The sequence below is a fragment of the Durio zibethinus genome, chromosome 14 (genome assembly GCF_047325235.1).
Source record: "Durio zibethinus cultivar Kanyao isolate XHJ-2024 chromosome 14, ASM4732523v1, whole genome shotgun sequence".
NCBI lineage: Eukaryota > Viridiplantae > Streptophyta > Magnoliopsida > Malvales > Malvaceae > Durio > Durio zibethinus.
The window spans coordinates 1245827-1268807 of NC_143175.1; the positions used below are offsets into that span (position 1 = coordinate 1245827).

At 33.3% G+C, this 22981-nt stretch overlaps 2 pseudogenes across 2 annotated transcripts; one reads left to right on the forward strand and one right to left on the reverse strand.

Moving 5' to 3' along the window:
* Positions 1 to 2928: 2928 nt before the first annotated feature.
* LOC111295584 (putative transcription factor At3g04930 pseudogene) lies at positions 2929 to 4670 on the reverse strand (annotated as a pseudogene). The gene has a single exon (XR_016327331.1). The product of XR_016327331.1 is annotated as a putative transcription factor At3g04930 pseudogene (transcript).
* A 3283-nt stretch (positions 4671 to 7953) lies between these two features.
* On the forward strand, positions 7954 to 22790 carry LOC111295586 (protein transport protein SEC24 C-like; annotated as a pseudogene). The gene is made up of 24 exons (XR_016327332.1): positions 7954 to 8605; positions 9452 to 9670; positions 9899 to 9973; positions 10095 to 10193; positions 11156 to 11266; positions 11662 to 11771; positions 12251 to 12370; positions 13514 to 13594; positions 14041 to 14118; positions 14313 to 14405; positions 14852 to 14906; positions 15534 to 15610; positions 16383 to 16454; positions 16599 to 16682; positions 18228 to 18373; positions 18925 to 18994; positions 19465 to 19542; positions 19666 to 19804; positions 20069 to 20233; positions 20471 to 20616; positions 20752 to 20931; positions 22170 to 22258; positions 22417 to 22448; positions 22678 to 22790. The product of XR_016327332.1 is annotated as a protein transport protein SEC24 C-like (transcript).
* Positions 22791 to 22981: the final 191 nt, after the last annotated feature.

Consider the following 22981-nt stretch of genomic DNA (forward strand, 5'->3'; position numbering starts at 1 on the left):
AGTCATAACACATTAAGAGAAAAAAAATTAAACATTTTTAATATAAAGTAATTAATTTAAATCTAAATGACATCAACTAATAACAAATTTCATGTTATGTGAAAATTTATAATTCTTGAAAAAACTTATTAACATCCATAAGAAATTGTTATTTTAATGTCTATATTTGCATAAAATTTTAACATATATTTGTTTATTTTATTAAAAAATTAATTCCACAATCCCTTTTTATTTGTTTTAATTATATATAAATATATCTATTAATCTTTCCACCATGGTTCTGTGCAAAAAGTAAGAGCACTCAAGAAGAGCACAAAAAAGAAGAACAAACTACCATATATTAATATAGCTTTTCACCCAGAAGTAAGAGCATTCCCTCCTAATCCAACCTGCTGGTTCTGTGCAAAGCCTGCAATTTCCACACTCTTACTCTCAAAGATACTCTTTGCAGCCCCACAAGTGGGGCATCTCCAGTCATCAGGCAATTTGTGAAACTGAAACCCTGGTGGTATTGGATATGGAGGATCACCCACTGCTTCATCGTACTTGAAACCACATGACCTGCACTCATATATTCCTGTGTTCAACACTGCAAACTTCTCTTCTAACCTGCGTTTGTCAAACTTTTCTTTTAATGCATCTTTAGTTTCTTGGTCTGAAGTTGGGGTGTCTTGGCTGTCTTCTTGGGAGACATCAATGGAATGGATGGTGAAATGCTGTTGCCTTTTGTGGGGTTTGACGTTTGAGTGAAGTTGTGGGGAGTTTAAGGGAGAGAAAGAGAAGAGGTTTTTGTGGTTTTGGAGATGGTGCTTGGGTTAAGTGGTGCAAAGAAAAGGTGAGCCTTGCTGTTGCAGAAGCCATTTCAATGGAGGTTTTTTTTTTTTTTTTTTGTGTACCGAGTGTCGTAGAAATGAAAGGGATCCTTCATCCATTGAAGGGCATAGTGCCCTTGTTTGAAAAGGAGCTCGGGGATAAGGTAGGTGAGTGTGTAACAGTAGATTGTAGATTCTTTGATGGGCTTTTGGTTCTGAGTTGGGTCCAGCAGCCCATTTAATTTTTCTTTTGAATTATAATCGAAACTCTCAGTCATAAAATTGATTATAGCATCACTAAATTAAGCGGTGATTGATAATTTCCCTAATATTTGATAATAAAAAATTTATTAGTTGAGCAACCAGGAATCAGTCATACGATTAACAGGGGTAAGTTACCCAACAGCCAAAACGTGATCAACATTCGACATTCAATATTCCCAGGACTCCTCGCGCATAACAACAAATTTCTGATTAGAAATTTTCAAAGGCAAGAACAAATGTTCCATTATGTCCAATGAAAATCATGTCAATACTTATCACATCTAATAATCTAAAACATGATATAATAACGTGAATACGACATGAAAAAATAATAATAATAAAACGATTTAAAATTTTAGTAACTATTATATATAAATTTAATAAAATAAAAAATATATTTTATATTATGATAAAATTTTTTATGTAAAATATGACACAAAAACATAAATTTTAATATTTTATATAATATAAATATACAAATCTTCGAATCTTACGCAACACAAATACACAAATAAAAATAACAATCCAATCCATCATTGACGGATTTCAACCCGATTTAGACATTTTAAAGTCAATTTTTTTTTAAATCGAGTTCATGTCGAGTTGGTAATAAAAAAAAAAAATTAAAATCGAGTTTTAGCCAAATTAAATCCAACCAAACCATATATATAATTATTTTTTAATTATATATTTACATTAAAAATAATATTTTATATTTAAAAAATAATTTTTTTAATTTCGAATCAAATACTAGCTTATACAATATTAGATTGAATCGAATTCGAATATAAAAATTTTTAAAAATTATCAAATCGAGTTCAGATATTATTTATATAAAATTGAATTAAATTCGAGACGAACAAAAATTCAATCCGCCCTCACCCATTGCTACCTCTGTACATGAATCACCGTGTCTATACTTTTAAGTCCAAACCAATTTTTCCCGATGACCAGTTCTTTTTCTTTAATCTTTTTCCTTTGCTTCCCTTTTGTTTTACTCTTCCAGGAGTACAATAAAAAATTTCTCCTCTTTTTCCCCTTTTCATTCTCTCAAGGTTCCATCCAATAATAAACAATCCCAAAAGAGAAAAGGGAGAAAACAGAAAAGATAATTTAACTAACCCAATGGTCTAAACCAAATGTCTTCCCTGACAATGCCATGACTACCAAGTCTACTACCAACCAGGCTACCAACAGATACTAGCATCCATCTAATGTTTAACCGGCATCGAAACGAACTAAAAACAGATGCAGCCAAATAATCAAGTTCTGCATCTTACAGCTTCAACTATCAACATTAATGATATTGAAACAGCTTCAGCTAGAAAATGAATAACTTCAACAACCATAAGTAAATTACTATAGTTGCATGTTTTACAGGAAAGAGGTTAAAGGTCCTGAATGAACAAAGTTTCCCAAGTAGACACACAGAAGGGGATTGTTAATGCAGACAACTATTTCTGAGCTGTCCCAGGACCGTTGCCTACCTATGGTCCTGAATGGTAATTTTTTAGGTATCTCTGTGTTCGGAAACCACAATCACAAATGGGAAGTTTGATCTTTGAGGCTAGCAAGCATTGCATACTTGATGCATGAAACAGCCTTTGATCTCAGCAACAAATCCAATATGAATACATTTCACAGGGGCAACATTAGTCATTTTATCAAGCCTTTAAACAAGTTTGCAAGAAATGATGCCAAGCAATCAGAAACCATTCTCATGAGAAGCAATTCATTATAGATAATTAGCTTTACTGATTCGAAGAATTCACAGGCATGAATGAAGGAAAAACACCCCAACCCTTGTTCACCCCTTCCCAGAAATTTCCACTCATCACCAACATACCACAAGTGACCTGTTAAATTGACTTTCAATTAAATTTGACAATGTAGTAAAATGGCAAACTGTTGAATCTATTTTGCAAATTCTACAATGTCGGAGCTTGCACAATTGCATTAAATTAATGATTAACATCTGTCATTTATTCTAAGCAAGTCATCCCAACCCATGTATAAAAACCATATACACATAAATGAGAATAACTAGTACAAACTATTGATTGAAAGACTGAATAATAATAGATCATTATTCCAATAACCGTTCATTTCTATCCAATAAACAAAAAAAGAAAACCCGAAAAGGAACTCAAAAACCAGTTACTCACCTACACTACAAGCTATCCATCAATAACCAAGAAATCTTTCATGGAAATAAGCACCCATATTCCATAATCAGCCTCCCATCGATCGAAGCTCCTCCAAAGCAGCCTTAATCTGATCCTGCACCAACTCCAACCTCCTAGCATAAACCTCCAACTCCATTATCTGCTGTTTCCTCCACCTCTCATCCACCAACTCCCCATTACCCCCACAAAAACCGAAATTCAAACTTCCTCCAAAACTCAAGGGCATAGCATTCATCACCAATCCACTAATCCCTCTTCCTCCTCCTCCTCCTCCCATTACACTACCTAACAACTCCTTAAACAAGGGCGTTAAACAACTCTTCACAGCCTCCTCTACCACCCCCGCCACGCTTCCTCCTCCTCCTCGTCCTCCAGCAAATCCCTCCACGTTACCATTATCATTGTTACTCCTATTATTAAAATTATTGTTAGTAACCACAAACCCATCATTTAAAACCTTTTTCACTTCCATTTTCCCTCCCTTACTTCTTGACCTTTTCTTCGAGGCTGTGGATTTTGGGGTAAAATTCTTTTTCTCTCCGCTTTCATCAATTAAATTGATGTAAGTATTATTATTATTATTATTATTGTTATCATCATCATCTAAAACATTATCTTCTACTTTGCCAACACTACTGTTCCAGATCTTTCTAGAAATTTCGAAAGTAGCATGATCGTGAGGGCTTTTGAAGGAAAAATCTTTACCTGAACTGATCTTATTCATCACGTTCCTATATTTCTTCTTCAATCTTCGAAGCTTCTCGACTAACTGATTCTTGTTGAAAACCAGCTGGAGTTTAGATTTGATTTGGTCGTAAAACAACGCCGTGTCGTAATGATGATGGTGAGAAGAAGAAGAATTTGAGTTCGTTTTCGAATTTGTGTAATCGAGAAACCCTTGGAGAAGCTCGATCTCGTCTTCATCAGTCCATAACCGTTGAAATAACCGTCGCGATTCGTCAAGTTGTTGTGGCGGAGCAGGTTTTTTCTCCGTTACGGTGGAATCAACGCGTTGGCGTTTGGAATCAGGAGGCGATTCGTCAGTTGGAACAGCAGCCACGGTCACAACAGTGGCGGAGGGGACGGCAAGTGGAACAGCGGGGATTGAGGCGGAGGATAAGGCGGGAGCAATCGGTTGAGGCAGAAAAGAGGGGGAATTAATGTCTTCTTCCTCTAATAATTCCTCGTCCTCTTCGTCGTTTAAAACGTCGTCGTTGCCATCGAGGTCGTTGTCGGAGGAAGAGGGATCCTCGTCGTCGTCCTGAGATTCCTCAAAAACGGCGTCGTACTGCTCCGAAGCCATGAGAGAGAGAGGAAAAACGAAAGAGGCTCACGAGGATTCGTTGATTAAAAAAGCGTGTTGGACTTGGTGAACGAAAGAGTGGGGAAGGGTGGTTAGTTTTGGTTAGACTTAGGCCGTGTGGGGGTGAGAGAATGAGAGAAGAAATGGAGATAACAGGTCAACGCGCACGGTAGGCGCGTGTAAGGGCAATGACTAAGGAAATCTCTTATGGGAAAATCAAATCAAATCAATTTCATTTCACTTCCATTTATGATATGATATTATATTTCTTAAATTTTCTAAAAATATAAAAGCTATATTTGGTAAAAATAAAAAATTCATGAACTCAATTGATAACATCATTTTTTTTCCAAAACTACCCGTAAAATTTAATTTTTATTTTTAATAAATAATAAAAATATCTTTAATAATTTATACACTTTTTTGTTAAATCTTACAAATCATGTAATCCTAATTTTTAAAAATTATATTATATTTCTAAAACAAATTTTTTTAAAATATAATATAATTCTTGAAAATAGATTTTTGATAATTATATTGTAATTTCAAAAACGAATTTTATGAATATCTATTTTTAACAAGTTAAAAAAAATCTTAAAAGAATCTTTAAAATTTCTCAAAAATAGATATCGATAATCCTTTTAATTTTTTGAAAATGAATATATGAGAACCTTTTAGTTTTTTGAAAATTTATCTTTTAGAAGTTTTTAAATTTTTTGAATATCTATTTTTGAAATTTTTGATTTCACTTAAATTTTATAACAAATCCTAACTTATATTCACATACTTTTCAGCTATAATTCAACCAAAATCAATGAAAAAGCAATATAAAAATCTTACTTTTAATTACCAGAAAACTAAATATATAAGTGATTTTGTGGCTAATATGATGGATTTAAGGTTTTTTTTTTTTTTTTTGATTGAAAAGTGAAGAGAGAAAGAAAAAAGGTAAGAGTACAAAATAAAAAGTAAAGAATAAAGGTGTGTTTAGTATAAATAGAAAAATGAGTTTTGAATTTGAGATATATTTAAAAATAGAATACATAGAGTAATAAATGAGACGTAAATAAAATTCTTAATAATATATTACTAGAATGGTAAATAGATCAAATTTCAATTTATACAATTCTAAATATATATAAAAGTTTTCTAACATTAATAATTTTATATTTAAATTTGAGTGATGATTAACATTATTTTAATTTTTTTGAAAAGTTATAATTATAATAAATTATTACATTTATATAATAAACTAAATAATTAATTAACAAATTAAAAATATAATTAAATAATCAAATTTATGTAACATCATCATGATATAAAATAATTTTTTTTTATATAATGAAACTTAAAGACAATATTTATGTTTAGTTTAATACAACTTGTGCAATATGCCATTTCATATGTAAAAAAAAAAAAAAAAAAGTGTTTGTCCATTGCATAGATTTTTTTTTTTTTTTAACCTAGTGGTTACTAGGAACTTTTCTCAACTATGAAATGAACTATTTATGTGTTTAATAAATCATGGTTGGAAGTTACTTACAAAAGCTTCAAATGACTTTTTCTTCACTAATTCATGTATTGTGAACACAACTTGTTATTTTTAGTATTTATTTCAAGAAAAAATATAATATTGATTAAGGATTTAATTGGTAGTGTGTTGATGATATTTTATAATTGAATTTTATTTAACAGCATGTTGATGTCATTTTATGATTAAATTTTAAAAAATTCAATTATAAAATGCAATTAGGACATGGTGAGAGTTCATCTCATTATACTTTCAAAGCTTTTTTTTTTTCATATAAATATTTTGGATAAGCTTTGCCTTATAAAAACAACTTTTTGGTCAAGCTATTTGATCATGTTGGATTTTTTATAGCATTGATGTAATTGAGTGTTAAATCCAATGAAATTTTGACCTCCATTGTCTTATCTTAGGAATAGAACTTAAAAAAAAAATTTAATGAAAAGTTATTGATATTTTATTAAAATGATATTTATAAAAAATTATAATTAAAAAATAATTTTAAAATAATATTTTAATTATCTTTTAAAAAATATATTTATAAGCATTTATTAATTTTAACCCAAAAATATCTTTAAAAAAACCCAAAACATGCGGGGGGAGAAAAAAAAGCGCAGCCTTACTTAAAAAAAAATTTGTAATTTATCCCTAATTCTTTTATTTTTATATTTATTAAATTAAAAAATATTACATATAAATTTTAAATATCAAAATCTCATACCAACGCATCTAAATATAGTTGACATGCGTAAGTTTTATTTAATCGAAAGTTTATTTGTGTTGGTTTAATTGTATTAAAAATATATATTAAAATGGTTTAAATATGTTTTTTAAGATTTTAAAAATACGTGTAAGCCTGGTTTTAATTTTGTTATTTAGATTTTTAAAAAGCAAAAAAAATGATTTTGATTTTTAATTATTTTTTCTCTAATTTTCTCGAATCCCAACAATTAATTAAAGCATAAATAATTTCATCTTTTCATAAAAAAAAAATTAATCACAAAAAAGATTATATATAAAAAATAAAAAAAAAGGAAAGCAGTGAATCTTTGACTAAATTGATAGACAAAGCAAAATTAAAATCCAGGCTGGCCGTTTCTTGTAAAAATTAAAAGAGACAACGTGACGTGGACATGAGATTGCCTAAATTCTTACGTGGCAAATCTAAATGGCTCGAAAACATCAGCCTTTTAAGGATGACGTGGCACGACCCTTCATATATCCGTAACGGACACTCTCCGATCACTGGAGGAAAAAAAAAAAGGCGCTCTTCTCTCAAATGTTTCTTCACCGCCATTAAATTTTTTATCCCCAAATCCTAATTCCTTTTAAAACCCTAATCAACATTGATCAAGATCTAAACCCTCAATCGTTTCAGGTTAATCTCTTTGATCCTCTTCAATCCCAGGTTTTACTCTGAATTTATCTTTTTAATTTTTTATCTTTTTTATGTGTTTTGGACTGATTAAATCACTTAAAACAATGTACATTTTAAATTAATTGCATTTATTATATTTGATAATAAAAAATTGATTCGATAGAGCATGTCCCTGATTTAATGTTCTAGGAAGTAATATGAAAGTGATACCTGTTTCTTGGGAGTGAAGTAAGTAGATACGTTTCATCATATCGAGTTTATATTTATAATAATTATAGAAAAAAAGGTTTTTGATATTTTGTTTGTTTTTTTGACTGATGTAACTTAAGAATTCAGGTTTGTTATGTTGATTTTTTAGTAATTATAGATAAAAAATGTTAAATGCATAAAGGAATTGATCATTGTTTTTATATTTTTTTTGTTGATGTTTTGATTTTTTTTTAATTAAAAAAGGTGGAAAAGAGAGAAAGAAAGGGAGGGAAATGGCAACTCCAATGCACCAGGGGCACCAAGGGAACCCCCACCCCAGACCCACAATCCAAATTTCCCACAAAAACCAGATTCTTTATCTGATAATTTGCAAAAGTAGAATCGCAATAAGCCATCTTCATTGCCCAATTCAGCCGCTACTCTTCCCCCATTTGTAAGATCACCACTGCGCTCCTCCATCTCAGCTCCTTCACAGCCAATTTCCAGCCCTGGTGCACCACCTCCAGGGGTGGTTCCCAGACCCAATGTGCCTCCTAACATGGGTTCGGTTATGCCCTTTGGGCCACCTGGTGGAGAGCCATTACCTTTTGGGACTAGACCACTTCCAGGTCTTTACCTTCTTCATTGGCTGGTGGTCCAGTCATCAGTCCTGGTGGTTTGAGTGCACCTGGACTGGCTGCTCCACTGAGTGCTTTTGTATCTCCTTCAAGTGTATTTGGTGGTTCGATTAGAAATGTTCCACCCGTTGGGGCGCCTCCACCAATGATGAGAACAGTTAGGTCTCCTGGTCAGGTTCCTAGCATGGGGTCTTTTCTTGGAAGTCCTCAGGTTATTCATCCACCAGGTCCTCCTATGCAATCAGTTTCGCCATTTTCAGCACCATTGGCTGCTCCTTTGGGGACACAGACATGGCTACCTGGTCAGGTATTATCATGGTTTACATCTGTAAATTGCTAATAGAACTGGAATTGTGTTCTTTCTCTTATTCATCTTTTGGCTCTGTTTGATAACATAAATGATACTACAGAAGAAGTAGGAATTTAATCTCTCTGCAATGCTGGTTGCCAAGAAGGTGTGTATCTGTGACTCTTTGTGGCTCGTTAGAAAACAGATGGAAAATATGTAAAATAGAAGTGGGAAAATCCAGGACATCTGACTTTCCATTTTTAAAACAGATGGTTAATCTTTGTAATCTTAATAGATTTTAGGTTTGTTGGTGCAATAATATAATTTAGAAAGAACAAGGATGTAGTCGCAGAATTACTCTTTAGGAGAGAATATTATGTTATGAAACTGTTTTATGGTTCATGATGAAATTAAGGAATACCCTAGGTAAATGCCAGTTAACTTGTGGAATCGTGGGTGGATATTGATATTTCCCTCCCATATTAGGGCATCCCCGAGTTAATATCTATATTTGAATTGGCAGTTACTGTTTTTGTAATTGCATGTCTGGTTATTGTGAAAGATGATGAAGTGGTATTGACATCATTTTAACATACAAATTTACCATCGTAGAACTTGACTAAAAGCCCACAAGAGGTTTGTATGTAAGGTTAGATATAGAAAATAAGCTTTTCTGAACTATTTGGTTCTTGTTATTATCTTTGAGATAGTTTTATACTTTTGACCATCAATGACTAGCAAGTGCTTTGATATTTTTTAAGCCGAGAATTTGAGGATTTGCTCTGGGAGGAGTATTTGCTGTAAATAAAAGTGACACTTCTTTCTTTGAGCAAAATCTTCTTTACATCCTTCTAATTGCTTTAGGTGGCTGCACCTACAGCAGTATCTTATGCTGTTCAACCACCTAGAATATTTGGTATGCCACCACCACAACCAAACCAATTATTACTTGCCATCACTCAACCTGGTGCTACTGTGGAAGACGCATGGAAGACTAATTCACATCAAGGTCCAAGGCCTACTCCAAGTTCCTCAACAATTCTGCATGACACTTGTCAAGGCAATCAGGCCATTCCTCCCCCGGTACTGCACTGACCTTGAACTTCCAAAAAAAGGAAGAAAAAACTGCTAAATTAAGGTTTATTATTATTATTGTTGTTGTTGTTGTTACTTCTTAGTATTATTTTTATGTTCTAGGTCTTATTAGCCTCCTCCCCTCCTTTTTTTCCTTTTCCTTTTTGTTATTTTTGTTTGTTTAAATTCAATTCTATTGATTTTGTTTCATCATGGATAATTTGTTTCCTTGAAAAGCCTGCCACTAGTGATTATATCATCACGGACACTGGAAACTGCAGTCCACGCTATATGAGATGCACAATCCATCAGGTTACAGTCAAACTTCTGATATTTTGTGTTGATAATAATTTCTTCTTTTAAGATGATTTATAAAGAATGTTTTATTTCTTGATATTTGTTACTAACTTGATCTCCTTCCTTATTTTGACAGATTCCTTGCACTGCTGACCTTTTAACAACTTGTGGCATGCAATTAGCCTTATTGGTTCAGCCTTTGGCCCTTCGTCACCCATCTGAGGAGCCCATTGCGGTATTCATTCCTTCTTCTGAAATGTTTATGTGCTATATCTGGTTTTTTGTGTAGCTCAGGTTTCTTATTCGTTCATTCCTTAGAGCATTAAAGAGAAAACAATCATTTTGATATCTCTTATGAACAGTTTCATGGAACAAATGGAGACATCAAACTGTTTAGTGCCATCCATAATTCTTTTGCCAGTGAATAGCCAGGGACAGTTGAATTAATTTAAGACTTCCCCTTCCTCATCAATTATTGGTATTTTCTTGATGCAGTGAACTTTGGTCCATGTGCATGAGTGTCCTCATTTACCTTGTTCTCTGGAAGGACTTCTTACCTTTTAGGTTCTTTGCTGTTCAACTATACTTGCATGTTGGTAGTTGGCTTCTTTCATGGGTAATGATCTCCACCTTTCTTGTTTGCCATAGAATCTTTTATCCTAAAATTCTATGTAACACTAAAATCTTGCTATTAGAACCCCTTCCGCCCAACAGGGATTGCAAATTCTTCAATCTTTTTGAAATAGCTAATCTTCTTGCAGCTAGGCAGATGATTAAATCCATGAAAGTAAAAACTATGAGGTTTGCTCTTGGGAAAGCAATCTGTCTGAGGTTTTTTATTAGGAAAGAGAGCATTCAAAATGCTTATACATTTTCTTTTATCAAAAAAGGTTCCAAAGAAACTGATTTAAGTTGTAGCAAACACTACCTTGTCTGATGCCTGAAAGAGGATGTTATTCTGCGATGTGATACACCTGTGTACCAGAATGCAAAGTTCCTGCGCACTATTCAAATCAACATAGTCTTTGTTAGAAACTTAAACAAAGAAAGAGTTTATGATTGATAATGCAAGGACAGGTTTAGATCACCTCCTACTTTTATGAGGAGAAACACCTATTAAAATTGCGTAGTTTTGGATGAATGAAACAGCTGAAAACACGCACATAGTCTTTGTTATTTAAACTTTCTTTATTCTAGGTCATGGATTTTGGAGAAAATGGTCCAAATCGATGCTGTCGCTGCAAAGGCTACATCAATCCTTTCATGAAGTTCACTGATCATCCAGGTGGTTCATTTGCAACTTTTGCGGTCAGTATTGAATGTTGCTGATTTCTTCTTCGTTGCTCAATATTTTGCAAAACAATTTTGGGACACATTGCTTTTCTGAAGTTATGCAATTTAACATATCTTTTGTTGTTTTTGGTAATGGTAGATGTCTTTTTGTTAAAAGATCTTCTTACATACTGGTATCAATAATACTCTCAAAAACCTTTATCATTATATATTAGGATTATTTTTTCCTTTTGATACATGTATGTGTGTGTGTGTGTGTGTGTGTGTCTATATATATATATATATATATATATATCTATATTGGGATTACTATGTTGATTCTGCTGTTTTATCCCTGTTGGGCTTCTTTTCAATAGTTTGAGAAATGGAACTTCACAAATTTTCTTTAACATTCCCCTATTTTAATCCAGGGTTTATGGATTACACTCCGCATGAGTATCAATGCAATCTAGGTTTAGATGGTAGGCGTAGAGATGCTGATGAGAGGCCTGAGCTATGTAGGGGAACTGTTGAATAAATGGTTAGTTAATTCATTAAACCTCTTGGCTCTACAATAACAGGACATTCATTTCCACTTTCTTTTGACAAGTTTAGTTATCGAATATGCCTGGCATCTCTGAGCTGTTAAAGTGTAGAATAATAGATCAGTTCCCTGTGGGCTTGGATATCCTTGAGACTAGCTTCATATGAGGCTTAAAATGCACAATAATCAGCATGAATTTGTCGGCTCCATGATATATCTTTTTTAGTTTGGCACTCCCTTGATTGGATCCCGGTAATAGTGTCCCTAGACCCTTAATACGCTTATATGGTTTTCAAAAGCCTTTAATTTTTACTTAAGCTTTTGATTTTGAATTTATAGCCTCTGCATGGTTGTGACACTTGCTGCTTAATCTGTGTTTATAATATCATCACTTTCTTTCTTCTCATAGTTTTCTCCTATCATTTCTCTGGGTCTTCAAGTATGTAATTCTCTGTAACATTTATCTTTATTTTCAGCTGAGAGATCCAATGCCTGCTGTGTATGTTTTCCTCATTGATGTTTCCATGAATGCAATACAGACTGGTGCAACTGCTGCAGCACGTGCTGCAATCAGTCAAGTCATTGCTCTTCTTCCAGTGAGCTTTTTAGTTTTGTTTATTTCTATGACTATTTGTTTCTGGCATCTATTTAGCATTCATAAACTCACATACTGGTCAATGGATTGTGCCTTGCAGTCTGAAAATTGTGGGATTGAATCTGTTCTGACAGACACAATGGCAGGGGAGTAATTTCTGTCAAGTTCTAGGGAAACAATGTTATGTGAGAAATTTGAACAAAATTCAGTCTCTTTTGTTTGTATCAAATAGCATTTGTGAAATTAGATATAACCTTGTCATTGCAGCTCCTGCAGTCAAAATTCATTTTCTTTTTCTAATCTCATTGATTATTTGAGGAGGAACTTGGCGAGATTGAATCACCCGTGTAAGGAACAAGATCCTGTCTTGTAATTGCAAAACTTTGAATTATTGTGTAGAGATAAAGTTCAACTTTCTTTCTCTATCCATGATCTAATAACATTTTCCCAAGTTGTATCTGTATTAAAATTTCAAATATGATAGGACATATTTAGAGTTAGTGAAAGGAGTCAATGGCAGTGACAAGCTTTATCTTGTAGGATAAGAACTGTTGGACTTGCCTTTGCAGCTCCAAATGTTGAATAAAATATCATTCATTCCGGAAGTTACCTTCTTGAATGACGAACTTTAATAACAGGAGTTATTGCCCATTATTGGAAGTTTATTTCTAACGTGTCCAGTGATGTCTTCTTTTGCTGCATCCCTGTTGCAGAATGGCAAGGGTGATTCCCCTTTTTTATATTCTCTGTCTTCTCAATCTTTTAACTAGTACACAACCATTCTAATTGTGTATAAAGATGTAGTCATGATAGGACCCTAACCTGGACAATTGATGAAGCCATTCTTTCATAATTGGATAAGTTTTCCAAGTCCACTCTCTACTAAGGAGAAGAACTTATCTTGGATGTATGTTGGACTTTTCTGCAGTTTAAACTGATACATCCATTTTGTACTTGGTAATGTTCATAAGCTAATCTAATTGTGCTCTAAATTGCAAGTGCAATATATTGTTTTTGCTTATATTTGGATTCTTCATCATCCACGACTATTGTGTTGTTAGTTATTGACTAACTATAGAACCTATCCTTGTTTATTTAGTGTGAAGGCTGGATACCAATTTTCTTGGTGTTTCTATTATTGTAGGAAGGTCCTCGGACAATGGTGGGAATTGCAACATTTGACTCAACCATCCATTTTTATAATTTGAAACGTGCACTGCAGCAGGTAACATTTAGTTGCAATAAGTTTTCCTTCTTTCAAGCAAAAATTATTGTTTTTTTCTTCCTCTTTATTAGTTTATATGGAATTGACAATTCCTTTCAATGTCTCAAAATTGTTTTCATTTTGTTTTTCTAAATTTTGAATGAGATACTTTTGCACTTTCCTCCTGAATGAAATTATAAATATGGATAAATGTATATTTAAGTATTCTAGATGAATGGTAACTTATGGAACATATAGATAGGACTATGTGACTACTGCATTTTCTTTCTGTTGTGATATGCATAATTTCAACCTGGTATAGTATGTAGCAAGATTTCTTTACCATCTTTTGATTTGGTTTCCATCCCATCAGTCGGATTGTTATACTTTGTTGCTCAGACAATGATTTTAACTACACACTCTTTTAAAAAAGTTCAGACTAATTTAACTTTCAACTTATGCTGCAGCCATTGATGCTGATAGTTCCAGATGTGCAGGATGTTTATATTCCTCTTGAAACTGATGTTGTTGTTCAGCTTTTGGAGGTTGGCTTTTCATATTTTATGTATCTGACACAGAACACACACACACTGGGGCTGTGATGCTATTTGTGGCTTTGGTGGTGCTTTTAAAGTGTGAAACAAATAATGAACTGTTTATAGGTTGATTGATTTTTCGTCTTGAGTTACTAGGAATAATGCCTTTCTGTAACATTTTACTGTTGGATATTTGGATTTAGTGCCATCAACATATAGAGCAACTGCTGGAAAGCATTCCAACTATGTTTCAGGAGAACAGAACTGCTGAATCAGCCTTTGTTGTGGCAACCAAGGTATCCCCTTTTTGACAAAGCACCTTTTTTCATCCTTGGTGAATGTTACAAGTTATAAATTTTGTATGCCACAAAATTCAAATCAATTTGATAGCGTGGTAGAAGTTCAATTTGGTTGATGAATTTTATTAATTCTTTCTCTCAAAGATACAAGTCTTTAAGCATTTCTAGAGCATCCCAAAGTTGCCAGATTTTTTTTTTCCTAAGGGGTTTTCTGCTTTTGTCTTATGATATTTTCTGCTTTTATATTATGATAAACATGGTTTTCAGCTTTTATATTATAATATTCTAATCTCTACATGCTTGATAATTTGACTTATTACACACTGTTTACCTTTGCCATTACTTTGTTTGTACAAATCAGCCAAAATTAAAAAATGCAAGTATTCTAGCTGGTTCAGTTTGTTTAAGATTAGACATTTTATACTGTTCCATTCTGATTTCAGGCTGCTTTCTTGGTAATTAAGAGTACTGGAGGGAAACTTTTGGTATTTCAATCAGGCAAGAATTTATGTTTGTCATGTTTTATAATAAGCCTATTTGAATATACATCGTAACATTTTTAAGCAGTTACTGCTTACAGTATGACAGATAAGTGTACTGAAATGGAAACATAAACTCTTTAAAGATTAACCAAGCTTCTACCACAAAATATTCTTTTCTTTAATCCTCTTTCCTTCTTCTTTGATAGGTGCTCTCTTCTCTGTCTCCTTTACAAGTTTGAAGAGGGTTGATTGGAAATGTTTTCTTTTTCTTCACTTGGTCTATTTTGGAACAAAAGTACTTTTGAATTTAAGGGTATTCAAGTGAAAATATTACTTTATCTTTGTTTTATAGATTTGTTCATCCTTTGTAATTAATATAACAGGCTCTGGATTTTATTGCCCTTCATCCTCAAAATGGATTTCTCTTTGCATAGACTATGAAATTTCTTCTTAATTTAGCTTTATTTTATTTTCAAATTTCATTTTGAAGTTTTGTACTGACTTACTTTCTTAACAATTATTGATTTGAAACTTGAAACTGCTCCTGGCTAGTTGAGTTATTGCCTGTGCATTTGACATGGTAGCTAGATACTGTTTGTTGCATCTTGCTTGGAGGGATTTCTAATTGTTGTACCATGTGCAGTCCTACCATCAGTTGGCATGATAGCACTTTCTACACAAGAAGCTGAAGGAAGAAGTAACATCTCTGCAGGAGAAAAGGTAATTATCTCATAGGTTATTTTCTTCCACAATCCATGTGCTATTTTCTTGTGTTGCATACTTGAGGATGCCATTTATAATTCTGCGAATGTTACATATGTGCATTGAAGAAGGTGGCTCCACTATTTGCTTTATCATTCTTAATTTTTCAATCCAACATCCTGCTTTAAGAACATTCAGCCATAATGGACTTACAAGGAACATTTGGAACAATTTGCACATGAAGATGAGCTATTGAGGCCTACCAGATCTTTTGTTATAGGGATGCTTCATATATGCTAAACTGAGTATTGAGATATTTTCATCTCAATCCTAATCATAGATATTGTTGAGACTTCACAGCTGCGAATCATTTTTGCTTTTCAACTGATAGCTTGAACTTCTTTGCTTCTCTGAGTGGCAAGTTTGAATAGAGCCTCGTTTTCAGTAGTTGCAATTTCCCATCAATTTGGGTTTATTACTCATAACAACTAGCAGATACATGTAATGTCTTATGTTAAAAATAAGAGAAATACAAGATAAAGGAATAATTGATTGAAAACCTAAGTGTAAATTAAAAATGTAAGATTTTATCTTCCTCTGTTTCCTTTTTGGCCTCCCTTGTAGTCCTCTCTTGGTAAATCTTAGTTACTGCAAGTGTCATTCTGACTTACTTTTCATCCCACCAAGTTTCAATTTACTTGATTCTCACTTTGTTACTTATATATCATCTGTTTTGATTTTTGAGTCCAGTGGTTTTAAATGAAGTGTTCTGCTATTTTCTGGATTTTAGGAGGCTCATAGACTACTTCAACAAGCAGACAAAACTTTAAAGACAATGGCAATTGAATTTGCTGAGTGCCAGGTGAACTTCTAAGTAATTTCTTTTCTATAGTTTCGCTATGATTCGCATATAAATAAAAAGTCCGCCTGTGTTGCTCTGGGCATATAGTTGTTGGTACAAAAAGAACTTATATGAGTGAATTTTTTGTATTTCAACCTGTTCCAGGTCTGCGTGGATGTATTTATCACTACCCAAACTTATGTAGACATTGCTTCCATCTCTGTCATCCCAGGAACTACAGGAGGGCAGGTATTGATGAATGTCTGGTACTTATATTCTGTTGTCTAATAATATGCGGCAACCTATTAGCTATTTTAAAAATGTTGGACCTCGGGAGATCTTCTGACTCTCAAATAAAACATGTGATATGCATTGGTAACATTGTAATAAAGCAAAAATCAGGACTCAGAAGAGTGATAATGAACTTTTACATTGTTTGGTTTTTCTTTAGGCCTTTTGTACATTTTCATCTATTTGTTTAGGTGATCCCTTTGCTGTTCTTTGTTATTGTTGATTATTTATTATTTCAACAAGAATGGCTGGAAAGGGGGATACCACCCACCTAAACTCCATTCTAGAATCACTACCTATTGGTGGCTTTCAATTTGGTATTCTTGCTGAAGAACATGAAAGAGTCGGTTAAAGTGCCAACACATTCTAATAGCAATATAAGACACTTCAAATTTCCCTGCCTTTGCTTATGGCCTTCCCTTTATGTTGACTTTGAGAAAGTGCTAGTGAGGCATCATGCTTCCATCTTCTTCTTTACATTGGGATCTAGTCTCCTTTTTTTGGATAAATGAAATTTTTTATTTCATCCAAAGAAGCAAGAAGAACCTGCTACATAGTGTATATAAAAGGCAGGACTTTACCATCGGCAAAAAGTAGTTATAATTAATATTTAGATGTTAAGGCCCCAGTATTCACTCAATCCCCTGTTATTTAGTCAAGCAGTAGCAGGTAGTCTTCAAACTTGAATCAGACATCATCCACAATATGCTTAAGTGCATATGCATGAGTAGCAGCTATTAGGAATCTAGTCTTCTTCATGTCTGTTGTGTATAAAAATGCCAGTCATACCAATCTATGCCTGGCATTGTGTTAATTGGTATGGTTTTCAATTCTAGCAACTTGGAATCTTGAGTGAAATTTGCTGCAACCTTCAGCAGAGGCAAGGGATTGTCGAGAACGAATATGGTTATACTTAGCTTAAGGTTGAGTAGTTAATTTCACTTTGTGCAAAATTTCTAGCCCGTGCTAGAGTGACAATTATTTTCTTATAATCCTGGGTGCATTTCTGTTGTCTCAAGCTAGCCTTTTATTAAATGTTTGTGGTTCTAAATCTAGAATTCGTATATATAGGAAGATTGAATATAATGTTCATTCAAAAATAAATTTATTTAATGAGAACAAGAAATTGATTATATTAGCTAAATCATGGTTGCAGCTGTATTCTCCATAACTTCATCAGTTCTTATTGTTTTCATTTGCTTTCCGTCTCATCTTGTTTTGGTTCAGTCTTCAGAACATCAACAGTTGTTTAATTTACCAGGGGACAAGTTGGTATCTTTATGATAGCTTTCAGATATTGCTGTTTTTCTTTTTCCTGATGAGAAACTGAGTAGAGCAGACGTCACAGACATACATGCAACGAGCTTATTTGCAAAATGAATCTCTGGCACAAAAAATTTTCCCTGCCCCCTCACTTGCTCTAATTTTCTCATTTTCCTTGCCTTTTTTTTTTCCTTCATTTTAAGGCATCTTCTAAGATTACATGTTTTCACTCTTTTTCAGGTTTATTACTATTATCCTTTCTCGTCCAGTTCTGATCCAGCAAAGCTTTACAATGATCTTAGATGGAATATTACAAGGCTCCAAGGTTTTGAAACGGTGATGCGTGTGAGATGCAGCCGGGTATCATTTTGGAAACCAAAATTTTAGTTATGACCTGTATTTATCGTCACGTGCATTGCTCATGAATACTTGTTTTAAGAGATTTATTTTTTATGTAGTAATTACATATAGAACATATAGTCTTAAATTTTACAAATAATTGAAATCAATAAAGTTCTTATTAACTGAACTTTGTCTGAGAATGTAAAGTTTGTTCCACATACAAATATATCATATTAACATAAAGTTTATTGCTTTTAATGTTAATGGAAAATGAGAAATCTGAAGATAAAATATTCAATGTAAATTCTAACTCTTTTTATTTATTAAATTCATTCAATGAAAGTCTTTCAATGGAAGTAGAATTCTAATTTATAAATTGGATAAATCTTATTAATTTATAATGAAAAATATTTAAAATGGCAATCTAAAAATATAATGAACATAGATGTTCATTTTCATCAATCAAAAGTTTTTCTATGTTTCTAATGATGCTTTATAATCAGAAGCTTGTGTATGTATTATAGATTGTAGATATAATTCTATGTTTCCAAAGAAGCTTTATGCTGGGAAGTTAATTTTGTTTTCATTTCTGTAGGGGCATGGAAGTGAATGAATACCATGGGAAATTTTGCAACCGCATTCCAACAGATGTTGAACTACCAGGGGTCTGTATACTTTTCAAATGATTTATTTGTTATCCTCCATGAGGATTGTCCTTGTTTGACTAACTGATTTACAGATTACCAGAGAGTTAACAATGACCCATTTAAGTTGTTTGCTAATAATTAGAAAGTTAATAGCAATATGCATCTGAACTGTTTTAGAGAGGTTTTTTATTTGTCCCTTTAATTTTTGGTTGGGGGGAAGGAGGGTAACATTAGGTATCTTAGAATCATTAGTGGGGTGGCTTATTTATCCCTTTAAATTTTTTTATCTTTGGTGTTTGTTCCACTTCCTGATCTATACTAGTTTATTTTTGCTATAACTAGTCCTATTTATAGTTTTATCTTTCTAACTGAGTTGGCTTTTTTTTTTTTTTAAATACTTCCTTGATTGGCACTGAGCTTCTTTGGTTGGTTTCTTGTTCTTGTCTCAACGTTTATTCTGATCCACACTCTTCTTGTTTATCATGCAGATTGAGTCTGAGAAAACTATAATGGTAACATTAAAACACAATGGTAAACTGCAGGATCGATCAGAGTGTGCTTTTCAGGTACCATCTACTTTCCTTGCTCGGTATCAATAACTTACATAATAATGTCTTCAATTTGCACCTTGTTTGTTGCTGAATGATGATTTTCTTATGCTTTAATTCAACCATTCTTTCATTATCTAGTGTGCTCCTCTTTATACCACTGTGCACGGTCAAAGAAGAATCTGGGTTTCAACTTTATCTTCACCATGCATAAGCAGCATAACTAAATTGTTCTGAGCAACTGACTTAGATACACAATTTGTATGCTATTTGAAGCAAGGTAATTACACCAACTTACATGCATTGACTTAGTGTTCAATAGTTAGTATTCAATAGTGTCTTTTTGGCCCTCCACAATAATTTTTCATTATATCTGAAGCTTTAATATGGAACTATTATGTGCTTTGAAGGAATCCGCTCCAATATGGCGTTGTTATACTTTTATTCTTCTAGGATTTGTATATTTCCAGGTATCTAATTTTAAGTTTCATCAGAAAGAAGAGTTAACTTTTTGTATTTTCTTTTCCTTTTGCTATGCCTTCAGTGGCAAACGAAATATCTTCTACTGCACTCTTGCAAGTACAGGAAAAAGTGACAAATATCTGCATCAATAATTTGCTTGCATACCATAAATTTTTCACCAAAGCAACAACATCTGGACAGGTTATTCTTCCCGAAGCACTAAAACTTTTGCCTCTTTACACCCTTGGTAAATTCCAATCTATGCATTAATTTGTTCTGATCAATACTGTTTGTTAACATTCATTGTGCCTAAGGTTAAACCTCTTTTGAGTTTTAGATTTTCTTACCCCTGCAAAATGCTTGTATGAGGGTTGTGGATTTTAGAGCTTCAAGACATGCCTTGGGCTCACAACAGTTTCGATTGGATTTACCTATTAGGCTCGGGGATTGATAATTTTTTTTTTCTTTCACTATTTTTTTTCAGCACTAATCAAAAGTACTGGATTGCACTTTGATGGAAGAATAGATGATTGGTCATTTTGGATCAGTTATGTTTCCCACATTTCTACTCATTCAGCAATTTGCCTAGTGCTCCCATGGATGATTGCTGTTCATAACCTTGATCTGGAGGTATAAACTGGTTTACCTCTCTCTCTCTCTCTCTGTCCCTCTTTGGGTGGGATGGTGGGGTTTGTATTTTAATCTTTCTTGCAAAAGTATCATTGAAATCAATTTCTAACTTTTTGCCTGTTTGCTTGATGATAGGAGGAGAATGGATCTGTTATTCCTCCAATACTTCCTCTTTCAAGTAATTATGTGAATGAGGAGGGCATTTATCTTCTTGAAAACGGTGTTGATGGCTTAATGTACATTGGGAGCTTGGTGGATTCAGATATATTGAGACAACTATTTGGCATTTCTTCAATTGACGAAACACCTACCCTGGTATTATGCTTAGTGATCTATACTATATGATGATATTATCGAGATAGAAAAAAGTTGCATTTTACTTGTTTTTAAACAAAATTAGAAAGTTCGACATAGAGTTTGAATTTTTCTCTTGTAATGTTGATAACATAAATTTTGTTAAATTTTCAAAAAGGAACTGCAATCATGCATGTGACTGCGATTATGTCTATATTTCAGGTTTATATCATTTTCAGTTACTGTATAAATTATTAGATCTAAACATGTTCAATCAGAATCTCCAACCCTTAGCTAAGGGACATAATTAGGTTTGTTATCTACCACAAAATAGGCTACTGTAGGAGACTTCTAACTATTTTAAAGACTAGCATATGACCTCTATTTGGCATCTTTATTTGGCAGAAGTGTTCATTTTATAATTTAGATGTCCAAGATGAAAATAGTGAAAAGCTATTTCCGTCTAGGTTTCACCTGATGCAGTCATTTAGAAAGAAAGAAAATATTGATGGCAAATAAAAATAGGAACTGATTTCCTAAGGAGCATAGCGAAACAATAGAACTGACCATCCAAAACCAGTCAAGCTTAATGATATAAAAATTCTTAAACTCCTTCCTTCTGAGAATTCGACATTGAAGATTAATGGTAAATGGAAATTTTAACCTATGTCACTGAGAGGTTGTTTCTAACTTAATTCCTGCACAAGATAAGTGCTGCTTAACGGATAAATAAGATGCAGTTGGTGCTAAATTTAATCCTTTAACCACTTTTTTCTCTCCTCAAAATGAAAGGTAGAAAAGAAGAAAAAGGAAAACAAATGGATGTTTCTTTTGTTGTGATTAAGAAGTTGGACCACGAATCATCATAAATGAATCTAGTTGCATTGTTCTCAATCCAGCTTCAGATAACAGCCGTAGATTATATTTTCTTGTTTACTTACCTTCTTTCCCTCACCCTCTCCTTTCAGTAAAGAAGGGACAAGATCTATGTTTATCATCTCATGTTCACTGAGACAAATCAATCAATGCACCTTGTCGTGAGAGAAGTGCTCGGATAGAAGTGCGGATCCTCTGTGTTAATGTCTTTCAACTCTTTTATTTGAGTGTTAAGATTTAAGCAAAGGCTATAGGTTTAGTATGTTTATTGGGATTGTAAAGTAAGAGGCGTTTTTCAGAAATGTATTAGAAAGATGTAATATGTAGGCACCTTTACAGTCACACAGCTTGCTCTTTGTAACTAATAATTTATTTGCACTCAGTTTGTACTGGAGCAATATGATAATCCATTATCGAAGAAGCTAAATCGTGTGGTAAATGAGATACAGCGCCAATGGTGGTCCTACCTCCGGTATGATTGAGTTGTTTTTGGTAGCTTTTCTCATCTTAGAGGGAAATAAACCATCTTTCTGATTGTAAATGAATTTACTTCAATTACTTGTTCCTATTGAGATAATCTCAGGTATACACTTTTGTAACATCTGTTTCTTGTTTTCCTTGCTTGTGCAGATGGACTTTGTGCCAAAAAGGAGACCCGTCAGGTATGTTAGTTAATGCAATCCATTAATTACAAAGGAGAAACAGAAAGTCCATTGAAATTTCTTCGTCGCATAGCTTTCTTCTCTTTTTCTAATGCTAGACCTTTCTCACATGGCATAGTTTGTGCTATCGCATGACTTCTTGTTGTAGGCATTTAATTCTATTAATGAATAATGTTACTTGGGAATCAAATGGTAACATGTTTTATTTGTTTGAATTCCTTCTTCCCAGGGATGTTGTTCATCTCATACTTGGTTGAAGACCACCCGAATCCGAAGGGTGGTCAATCTTATTCTGAGTTCTTGGCATATCTCCATAGGAATATTCAATAAAAAATGCCTTGATCATTCATTTGGGTTACAAATTCAATCAAAGGCGCAAGGCCAGGATGGAACTCAAAATGAGCAGGGAAATGTGTTACATACTGAAAGAAAGCTGAGCCCGGTTGTTTGAGGAACGACGCAGAAACTAGCGCAAAACATTAAATTTATGTTAACCTCAATTTTCTCCTTCCTAGGAAGGATAACCCGACAAG